Here is an 11,745-nt window from a genome sequence, read left to right on the forward strand (position 1 = left end):
TATACAACTGACTCAGTCCACAACGGTTGATGCAGGTGTATTGCTCTATAGGCATTCCACCAGAAACATAACCATTAGTTGCGCAAACTTGTTTAGTTCCAGTTTCCTACAAAAAAAATTTTCGATATTACAATTTTTGGGGCAAAATAGTCTTTTACAAAAAAAAAGAAAGTGTAAAACTACGTTAACTTACTGGGCACCGATTTGCACACGTAACAATGGGGTGATCCTACAAAAAATATAATTTTCATCATTATATTTCTCTTGTAATAATTTATTGTTTCCATTTTTAAATCAAATTTTTATTATACTAGATATGCAGAATAAATACAACTTGTATTACTATATATTATAATTTAGGAATTTTCAAATACATATTCGGAATAATGTAACTCACAAGTTGTGGAAAGTCGAGAGGATGTGGTGGTTCCTACAAAAATATGATTGTAATAATTAGAAGTTCTATTATCAAAGTTATTATAGTTTGATAATTTTTACAGATAGCAGATATAACGAGATAGTGTTCGTTGAATTTAATAATTTTTAGTTTTTAATTCTTTTGACAGTTTTACTTTAAGGTTCCTGAGATGGAGTTCGTTAAAGGTGATAAGGGGGGTTTTCTGGAATAATTTAACATTATGGTAGGATTTCGAATACATTTTAGAGTATTGTGAAGGTAAATGAAGTGATTTTTTGTTTATTTGAAAATTTTTTAGCCGTTGCAGTTTATGGCACCTGAGCTGGGATTCATTAAATGCGACAGGTGTGGTTTTTTGGGATTGCTCATAATTATTGTAAGGTTAGGGATATAGTTTAAAGCTTTGTGACGGTGTATGGTGTAATTATTGTTAATTTAAAATATTTTTGCTGTTTTCACGGTTACTCTATTCCGTAAGCATTACGTTCCCCCGGTTCACAAAGTTACCAACCTCTCATGAAATTTAAAAAGAGGCGGTCGATTTCGGCAGTAAATTAATTAATTTTATTTCTCCCTGATATGTAAGAGAAGATTATTTCATACTTTTTTACTTCCATATTCACTTATTTAGTTTTTATTTTCTATAATTTAATATTCTATCATTTTTTCATTCGCATCTCTTCATAGCCTGACATTCCCATCCGTGCGCTTACTTGATCCGTTTTTACCCTGAGAATTTGTTCTGTTCTTACTCTGATCGAATTTTACTTCGTTATTAACTTGAAAAGGTTTTATTACATTTGTACGCTTAATTAATTTGGGTCAAGTTCTGAAAAGGGAGTACATCCGAATCATTTGAATAAACATATACCCATGTATTTTAACAAGCTGATTATGAATATGATATTGAAAATACGCGCGAATTAAATATTGAAAGACAAAATTTGATGCGACCGAAGAATTATTGTTTTTTTTTATTTCAGCACATAATAAAAAGTTTCAAATGAAGGTTACACGCAATTCAAAATTAAACTTCTTATGTAATATACATTTTTTTCTTAAAATCACTATTTTGCGATAAGAGAAGGAAAACCTTGGTAAAAATGGTAGAATTCCTTGCAATAGGACTTGCGGCACTTCGAGATTACTGATAAGTGGAAAAAATAGTCAATCACTTGTTTGTTTACGCCTCGATTTTCTATAAATTCCGTATACTTTTATTTATTATCCTAATACGTAGTATTTATTTAGATCAAAGGATAGTCAGTATAGTTGGATATTCCTGAAATCCGAGAGTATTAACCGAAATTCAAAAAATGTTATGTTTCTATAGGGGATTTGCCATTTAGTCTACAGCCCCGCGAATACTGACGTGCGTAGCCCTTGCAATTTTTTCAATATATACATTCTTTTAAGTAAATTGTTACTATCAGACGAAATAAAAAACTTTATATAATTCATTTATAATATTTAAAATGATTTTGCGTTATTTTATAGTAGAAATTTATGAACATATCACAATCCTTACATCAATTAAAAAATTCCAGAATTTTCACATTTTGACTTGAGATTTTACAACACTGTTTCCTATTATTTATGGTTCTGATTTGTATTCAATCGGAAAATAATTTAAAAAATTTTTTTAAATGTAGTAATTTCCTCGATTCACCAAAATAATTCTGCAATTTTTCAGAAATAAATTTTCTCCATGTAAGAATTTTAAATATTGGGTATGAGTAAAGTTAAACTTACATCTGGTACATGTTGCGGTTGTTCCTGCAAGAAATATCATTATAATTAGAGATTCGTGTGCAAGATATACGACAGATATGAAAAAGTCAAGTTACGGAAGATCAGTGGTATATTTTATATTCATTTCAAAAGTATGTTTTGAAAAACTTTCACATAGTGTGATAGTGTATTGTCATTCCTTACATTACACTTTAAAACATGAGTAGCATTAAGGAGTCTTGGGCGTCTTTCACAAAAATGGATCCGTAACAAAAAGCCCAAATGACAAAGCACCCGCCTAATGACAGTCGCGCTCCATGAAAAAGGCCCGCGAATCAGAGAGCGAGTAGGGGCGTGCTCATACATACATCCATGGCGATAAAGCGAGTCGCTTTCTGATTCGCGGACCTTTTTCACGGAGCGCGACTCTCATTGGGCGGACGCTTTGTCTTTTGGGCTTTTTGTCACGGATCCACAAAAATCACTGACTTACTAGAATCTTGAAAATTGTTGTTTTAAAAGAAAAATTACACAGAAAACAGTTTTTAACACGAAAGAATGGAACTTTTGCTGACAGAAATATAAATTTTTCAACGTTAATGACAATACTTTAGTATAAAAATTTAATATTTTGACCCTCTGACCAGGGGGGCAGGCCCAACGAAAATAATATTTACGAGTGCTTAGGTGGTACAAGTGTCATAAGTTTCGTCGATAAGTGATCGGCAATGTAGAACAGCCACTTCAACTAATGTATCATCGGTATGCAGATTTCTTGTATTGGCACGGTAGAAACATAGCGTGAAGTCCGTTTCTAGTAGAATATCAACGAATAAGAAGTTATATTACAGCTTTCTCTATTTTTGTTGAAAATAACTCATTCTTCGTTCTGGATATGTTTAAAGGTCATTTTTCTAGTACATAAAATACTACAGAATCAAACCATCATATTTTGCTATTTTCCCTTGCTCCCAGGTGAAGGCAAAGCCGGACAAATATAGCTAGTTAGAAATAATTAAATGACCAAATTATTGTTTTTTTCGTGTTATTAATATATTTATAGAAATATGATATACAATAATGTACGACACCAAACGCCCAAGCCTCCCTTATATAAGATGCTTTACTACTTATTTTTAGAACTAACCTTTTTTTTCAAACTTTGTAACGTTATCGCATGTTAGTCGATAAAAAACTTGGAGTAATTTTATGGATGTAAAAGAGAATTTAGATAATGGATAATCATAGTAACATTCAAACTTAACATTCAAACAGTTACTTTTTTTCAATAAGACTTTAGGAGTGTTAAGTTTAAATATACCTTTTAAACTAAAAATGTTACATCCTGAGGTACTGTATTTATTATAATTATTAGTTTCTAAAGCAACAAAGTTTCAAGTGTACTCGTGCTATATAGCCACATTATCATCGAACACTAATTTCGCATATAAAATAGGCTTTTACTTTAGAACGTTTCAAGTATGACGTGAGGAAACTAAATTTTTAGTGCATGGTAGTATTTTTTTAAATGGAATATATAACTTGAATAAAAATAAATATCATACTTAATATTTATCAAGTCGACTTGATATAAACCTATGTTCAATATTTCCAAGTGTCCAATTCTTCTAAAATGTGCTGAGTGGTATAAAAGTGGATCAATAGATGAACCCTTTTAACATTTTAAATAAAATATACATTGCATAAAGTTACTCATGTTTAAATCAATAAGCGCTATTTTTTGAACATTTAGAATGCTGCAAGTATAACCTACAACTGAGAAAAGTTTCTCAAATATTACCGAAATTTAACGCCCACCTAGGAAGTGATGTCTTTTGCCACAGTTTCAATAATTTAGTCCCGAGCAAAATTCATGTTTAAAAAATGGCCTCCTGGGTAGAGGTTAGGTTTCGATTATATTTGTGAAAGCTATTTCGTTTTTCAATACTCTTGAAATAAATTTGTATCCTATATATTGAGAACCATGCTGATTTACTTATATTGTACTTTTCAGATATATGTGCAGAAGTTGCAGCTTTCTTTTAAGGTCTTGATACTACTCCTCCTTCTCAATCTCCTTGGTATAATTTTGTAGTCGGCAAAAGCCGAAAATTGGCTTACGCATTTATTTTGTTTTCTGAAGTCCTGGAGAACAATTTAAGGCCTGACTTGTGCAATGGGGACTACTGTCCAAAAATCGTAGTTACAGAAAATTTGATACTTCTCGTTTCGGACAATTGCCTCTATCTCCCTCGGAGCGTTCGGCAGAGCAGGGTCGCCGTCACCACCGCAAGAGCGAGAGACCTGGTAATAAAGTACTTTAAGGAACCGCGTAAGTGGAACACCTGGACAGTGTATGTTTTAGGTATTTAGTGTGTGTATGACACGCTCTGCACCTATCGCAGAGAATGTCTTGACGTAAAATGAGGCCATGGCATACCAAACTTAAAATCACACTGTCCTGGTTTGCTAAATTGAATCGAGGAGCGATTGACGGAATTTCCAAACTCTGATTCTTTCCTGGGGCTTTTAAAAGTGAAGAATCTAGATGAATTAATGCACATTTCTTACTTCTAATTTTAAAATTCAGGCGAAGGGTCTCTGCCACCTGCTCCGCGGCTTTGTTAAGGAAAGCTACTTTGCCGGTCACGTCTTGTTTCCTGAAAATTTTTAAGAGAGGATCTCTTCCATTTGCAATGAAGTAAGCTGTACCCAGAATAATTCGGTTATAAAGAAGTTCTAGATTTAGAAATTCGTGCCCGAATTGACGACGTGGGATATTTAATCGCGAAACGGACGAATTAATATGCAAGCTCTTCTGCATATGCATGATCTTATGCGTGGCGATATTAAGGACCGAAAGCTCATTCTTCGTCCATTGAACCATCTTAAACAAGTAGAGTAAAACCGGGCCCGCAAGCATGCTACTTCGCAGATACCTTCTTCAACGATGATAGATTTGAAGATCAAAGTTGTCAAAGATGACGCTTGTATCTGCTTCGGACAGACCTCTTCACTGATGTTACATTCTGAATACGCCATTGAGGTACGCCCAGATATGTATAGACCTCTTTAATGTTAAAACATCTAATAATAATTATGTCCACAAGCTTAAGATCCCTGGGAACGCCAGTAATACGTCCTTGCTTCAGATGAATCTTGGCACACGCGTCTAATCCAAGGTTGGTTTTAACTAGAAGCATATATCTTCAGCTTATTCATATCAAATACATGAGTGATCTCATGATCGCGATGATTAGTATCGCCGCAGAAGTACCCAGGAGAGATGCATAGTGCGCGAGATAGTGGCAGAAGTGTAATACAATAGAGCAGAGGGCTGCCGATGTCGCCCTCACAGACATCCCACTAGAATGAGAACATTGCTAGAAACGGCAATTTCCAGATGAGATAGTAAATCTAGTTTTCCAAGGGGGGGGGGGGGTACCCATCTTTCTATGCATTTCACTTTTTGCGGATAAACCTTTACTCTTTCCAACCGAAATATAAAAAGTCTATGAGAGGTTAAATCGAAAGCTTTCCGATAGTCAATCCAGGCCATCGAGAGAGCGCGCTGGTTGGCTTCTGCATCTCTGCAAAAATCAATTAGCAGGTCCTCTCGGTAATATGCTACTCCTTTCTTCGAGCTACGTTCTGGGTTTTTTTTTCTATTCTCTGGGTTAGACAAGTCGCTTTTCACACCAGCCACTGCGAAATGGGTGTCTTCGACTTCAAATATAAGATGAAAATGCGGGCCAGATGCTGCTGAGTAGAAGTATACTTCTTCCGTCAGTTGTTTTTGATACCATTTAATCCTGCAGCGGAAAAGTTTTTGTTACCCCTAAGTGCTTCTTTACCTCTCCAACACTGATTGTTAGATATTGCTCCTAATATGTTATCAGGATTTTGCAATGCATCTTGAATTGAATGATATTTTCACTGTTTTCTTTTAATTCTAGTGTTTCTGGGAGAAGGCACAATGGTTCAGCGAAAAACTGTTGATTCTTCCTGATTCATCCCTCCCTCTTCTATATTCTCCTTTTTGCATTAGATGACACCAGTATTTTGTTCGAAAAAATATTCTGTTTGATTATTAGGAGCTTTCACTCATTCAGTGTGTGATGTTAGGTCCCCAATTCTTGGGCGAATTTTTGTATCCTTTCCGTGAATAGTCGAACAGATGTTAGTCAAAGATACATTTTGAACACGGGACGCATTCAGTCTTGCGCATACAATCTTCTTGTTCAGTTGATTCAAGCGTGTTTTGGTATTATAATCCATCGTAGGTTTTAAACTTTTATTTGAAGCAGCCAAAGCTCTCATCGCACCATAAACTGAAAAATTATTGGCCCAGAGGTTGGACTCCTTCGAGATATCCTCACGAAGGGAGGCATTTGGGGAAGCGTTCTGCACCATTATGCGTACATAGTGCTTTGCGCCATGAAGACTCCACGATTGGGGATTATGCTGGAATCTTAGCAGTCCAGGAACTCATACTTGAGTCTTTTCGTCCACATCATGTGAGTATTTTTCCGGGTGGTCTAGACGTTTCGATCTAAATTTTCTTTAGTAATCCGAACTCTAGGGTGATCGGCACTGCTTTCCGACCTATTGTCGGGTACTCTGCGCATTCAAAGATAGGCAAAAATGTCAGAAAAAAGCGTGACAGATTTTTTGAACGATTCCTAACCGTGTTTTACGAAAACACTTCTGTGATTATTCAAAACCTGATTTTTTTGTCAAATATGAAATTTATTTAGATATAACAGCTACACTTATTTCTGCCACCACAAAGCTAGGTAAAGAATTCATCTGTAATCAGCTTGAGAAGAAACCCTTGGTGTAGGTGTAGATGTAGATGTAGATGTGTATATATATATGACTATATTAATAATATAATTAGTAATATTAATTTTGTTTCTTTAGGCGGCTGAGTTTGGATCTTGTTGCAAATACAGCATTTTACAATAAAATTGTTAATTAAAAAAATCGTGAAAGTTCTTTGCAACTGATCTAAAAACTTTTCTAATAGTTTTTTGGTGGTGCGATGGAGCGCACTTGGAGGCCTTCGAAATGAGCTAAAGAAGATTAGAAATACTAACTACTCTCTAATTTTTTCATGTAGTCCGGTCAGTTGGGCGTGCATATCTTAAAGAAAAAAATGGTACAAAAAACGGTATATGCTATGCGAATGTGTTTTTATTTTTGCGTCGATTGCGTGCTCAGTGGTTATTGTGTAAAAGTGTGGTGAGGAACTGTCATCCTTTATTCGCCGAAAAGAACCGAAATAATGCGCTTCAAGAACATAGGTCAATTTTGACAAGCTATAAAGTAGTTGACAAGAAAAAAAATTATCTTTAATTCTTTAACACCTACCGGAACGAGCCAAACCTGTTAATGTTTGCAATATGATAAGTGTTAACACCATATAAATAGATTGAATAAAAACTGTGTTCAATATAAATAATAAGTATTTTAAATGCTGGAATATTTTAACTAAAATAAAATAGCTCCTTTGTGCAAGCGATAGTGCCGCTCTAGGCGCACTCTAAGTGCACATGTTATCAATTATTCGGATAGTATGAAACTCAAATTGCACATACCAATACGCAATAAAATAATAAGAAATAATTTTAAAAAGGCATTTTTGAATTTTTGAAATTAGATTGGAAAATATTTTAGGATACGTGAAAATAGAAAATAAATATTTTTTGTAATAAAAATCAATAATAATTTGTAGGACTATGCATTTCTCGCAAAGTTTTCTGAATATTTAATACTCAGCATGGTTTAGATTGGCAGTACAGCAGCAATTTAAGAGGTACACTTTTCGAACTTGACCTGCTCCTTTGTTAAAGCTGAAAGCTCGTCAGAGTCCCAAATTGTCACATTCTTATCGTAATCTTATTGCATTTCTACAGATGTCTATGTCATATTCCATAGTTAATGATTAATATTTCATATTGGTATTAAAACTGTCTTAATATTTGGATTCTATTAAGTTATTCATATAATTAATATTATTGTATCAATTGGAATTAATGATCAATTATTATTCATTTAATTTTCAATAAGTAGTGACTTAGTATCTTATTTCAGTTAAAAATAATGACTCGCAATGTAATGTTTGCTAATAATTGTGGACTAATTATTAAGTAGTACTTATTAATTTTTAATAAATCACTCGATTGCTTTAATAATACATAATTAATTATTAGATATGTATTATTTCAATAATTATAACAATACTAATGATTTAATAAATTCATAATTATAACAATTTCATAATGAATACAACATGAAACATTTTACACTTTAATTATTGTTATAATGATTAATTATCATTAAATATTTAGTAAATACTATTTATTTAAAGAATTTCAACGATCCTGATAAAAAATCACTTGAAAAGATAATAGTAAATAAAATTATTTGATATTTAAAAGAAAGTTACAATGAACATTACCTACTTACTAGTTACTACTTTATAATTAGTATGAGGCACTGACGAAGAAATTTAAACCAAAACTAAAGGCGTTACGAGGAAGTAGTATTTTTAATAGTACCAGTAACAAATAAAGCGTACGAACAATAGTATTCTTATATTGAAAAAATAAATCGGACCATCCGGCTAGCAGTACGCGTGTATAGGCAACAATGTTCGATTTAAAAAAGGTTAATAATTAATCATTTACTAAGTATAAAAGAAAAAAATCCCCTCCACAAAAATATAATTATTAAGAACAATGCAAAGTGATACATATCAGCGCTGATAGGGCAGGGTGCAGATGTATTATGTGCGCGCTATACAGCCATGAACTGAGGAACCAGAAGCTGCGTGCTACTGTGCATCAAAGCCCGGCCGCTTCTTTGAATGTACCGCTACACTTCAATGAAACAAATATCCTAACCTTATCATTATTAATCGAACGTTTTTATATGGTGTTAATTCTTATCCTTTTGCAAGCATAAACAGCTTTGGCTTGTTGCGGTAGGTGCAATAGTATTGAAGATAATTTTTTTTCTTGGAAACTACTTTATAGCCACGCTTGTAAAAATATTTAATTTTTGAAAAAGATAGAAGTTGTTAAGGCTTTTAAGAATAAATAAAAAAAATCGAAACTTTCTAAGCAAATTTGACGATACAGGAGCTTCTCAAAGTTGATCTATGTTCTCGACGTGCATTATTTCGGTGCTTTTCGGCAAATAAATGATAACAGCTCTTCACCACATTTTTTTAGAATAAGAGTTTTGAGAAATAACAATACATAATTTCATAAATACTCAAGTAATAATGAAATGTACAATTGAATTGCATAGTGCAGTTTTAATAAATTTATATTCAATTTATAATAATTTACAATGCTATGCATTATAGTTTTAATGTTCCAGAACATCAAATTTTAACATAGATGATTTCTCTTCATTATTTGTTTATTGCCTAAATGATAATTAAGACTAACTGGTTAATTCTTTATAATAATAAATAATTATTATTTCGTAGCCTAATCGCAAGTATAATCACACAAACTTAATTATTCTCCATAATTTACTCACACATTAATCACTTTTAAAGATTAAAAATTGTTCCTGTTTTATTGTGATAATTTAACGCTGTAATTAATTGAAACTCATATTCGGCAAGAATAAAAACTTTTCTAACTTTTAGTAGGCTGCGTGTATTAAGGCAACACGACAAAGTTACATTAAAATAAAATGAATTTACATCAATAGTTCGATTACCGGTGTATTTAGAAGATTTTTCGAAAACTCATTTTTCTATTTTTTTTTGTGCAAAAACTGGTTAAATATATTTTTAATTGACTGCGAAATCTATATACTAGACTTTCATGTAATAAAAAATAATTATATTATTTAATTATCAATTATATTTGATCCAAATAGATGATCTATTTAGAAACTAGTCGATCCGAGCGTTACATACCACTCTATCCACTGAACAGCCACGATCTCATGTAAAAACAAAATTTAGCTTATCGACTTTGTTAGAGAATGCTCATGGACCAGTAATGCAGAGAAATTAAGCAAAAAGAATCTCATATATTTTCGTTTGTTCTCCATTATTTTCTTATGAAATTGTATAATATTTCGGCAAATGGTGCAGAATATTCTATTCCATTCTATTATATATAAACTTATACACGGAGATGTCAGCACATAGAATTATTTATAATATGCATATATAAATCAATTATTAATAAAAATAAGAAATAAATTAAATTATATTAAATCGAGACGTAGACATGTTCTATTATATAAAATTTTTCAGTTTTCAATCATTGTTTTGAGTAAAGTAAAACTCACATAAAATGCTTGGCTGAAAGAGGCGGCCGAGAATAAAATTGCCATGACTGTAAGAATAAAAAATAAATATTTCTATTAATTGATTTCTCACTAGTTTTTTCTTGAGTATATGGGTGCAAATCAGAATGTCAACAAGATATCATATACCTGGAATATTGTATGACTGTGTTTTGAAGAATTTTTTCGTAATAACAGGGTTTTATCAAACGAATTTTCTCCTGTCATTGCCTGCGTACCAACTACTATTGTATTACTCCATATCAAAATAATTTCCATTAAATAAGAGTAGGGAAGAGTTAACTAAACGGGAGGGATTTCTAAATTGAATGACTAGTAAAAATTTCTATATATTTAAATGAAATAATCTGTAATAATTGTTTATAAGTAACATTATCAAAAAGGGATTATGTCTTAATGCGGCTCAACACTTACATACCTTTATTTAACAAAAAAATTAAAAACTGTAAGTTTGACGTGGCGACGCATCTTTACACTTTTAACAATTCTGAGATTTTTATCCAGATTAGATTTCTTTTAATAGCCTCTTTTTTTCCATGTATTCACAGAAAACTTTTCTCAAAAATTTCAAAGTTAAAACTCCGTTTAATCATCAGTAACAATTAATGTAATGTGTTTTTATGAGGAGTTTCCTTTTTCCCGATCTGAATAACTCGTGAAAGGCTGCAATTATTATTATTATTATGTTTGTACGATGTAGAATGACACGTAGGTAGGTTCCGCCTCCGATTTTGTTCGTGTTTGCATATATTGTATTACTTTATAAAATAAGGGACGCGTGGTCTTTCTTATCTGCCCAAATCCAGGTTTTGGGGATGAAAACCGCCCCCGAAGGTTGCGGTTCTAAATACCCATGAAATTATTTCAGATGTAACAGCGGAATGTTTCACAATGAAATCAACTGACTAGTTTCCTCATAATGAATACTGTGAATCAATGTATAATTCCAGGGTTAGTTTCAGATATTACAATACGACTCAGAAAAAACAGTCTCGAGTGGTACTAAAATAAGACCACTGGTGGGACCCCAGATTTATTTGTTTTATATTGAAAAGATCAGTATGAAGTCATCCTATACAAAAACAGGACACGAAAAGAATGATTCCGTAGAAAAAGAGATCTCTAGATTGTGATTTTCTCAAACGTATCAGAAATTTTTTATACATGTGAACTGCACCAAAATTTTTCTTGATTACGCAGGAAATGGCGTAAAAGGAGTAAATGTGGGCGAAAAAGCTTGAAAATAATATGTTGCT

The 11,745-nt window shown here is 32.5% G+C and overlaps 1 long non-coding RNA gene across 1 annotated transcript; it reads right to left on the bottom strand.

The window, feature by feature from the left end:
* Window positions 1–201: 201 nt before the first annotated feature.
* On the bottom strand, window positions 202–2,192 carry LOC117168331. Its single transcript, XR_004466480.1, has 3 exons — window positions 2,171–2,192; window positions 398–430; window positions 202–229 (listed from the first exon to the last, which is right to left on the bottom strand). It is a non-coding gene; the product is annotated as an uncharacterized LOC117168331 (long non-coding RNA).
* Between the last annotated feature and the right edge of the window lie 9,553 nt (window positions 2,193–11,745).

Source organism: Belonocnema kinseyi, chromosome 2 (assembly GCF_010883055.1).
Source record: "Belonocnema kinseyi isolate 2016_QV_RU_SX_M_011 chromosome 2, B_treatae_v1, whole genome shotgun sequence".
Classification (NCBI taxonomy): Eukaryota; Metazoa; Arthropoda; class Insecta; order Hymenoptera; family Cynipidae; genus Belonocnema; species Belonocnema kinseyi.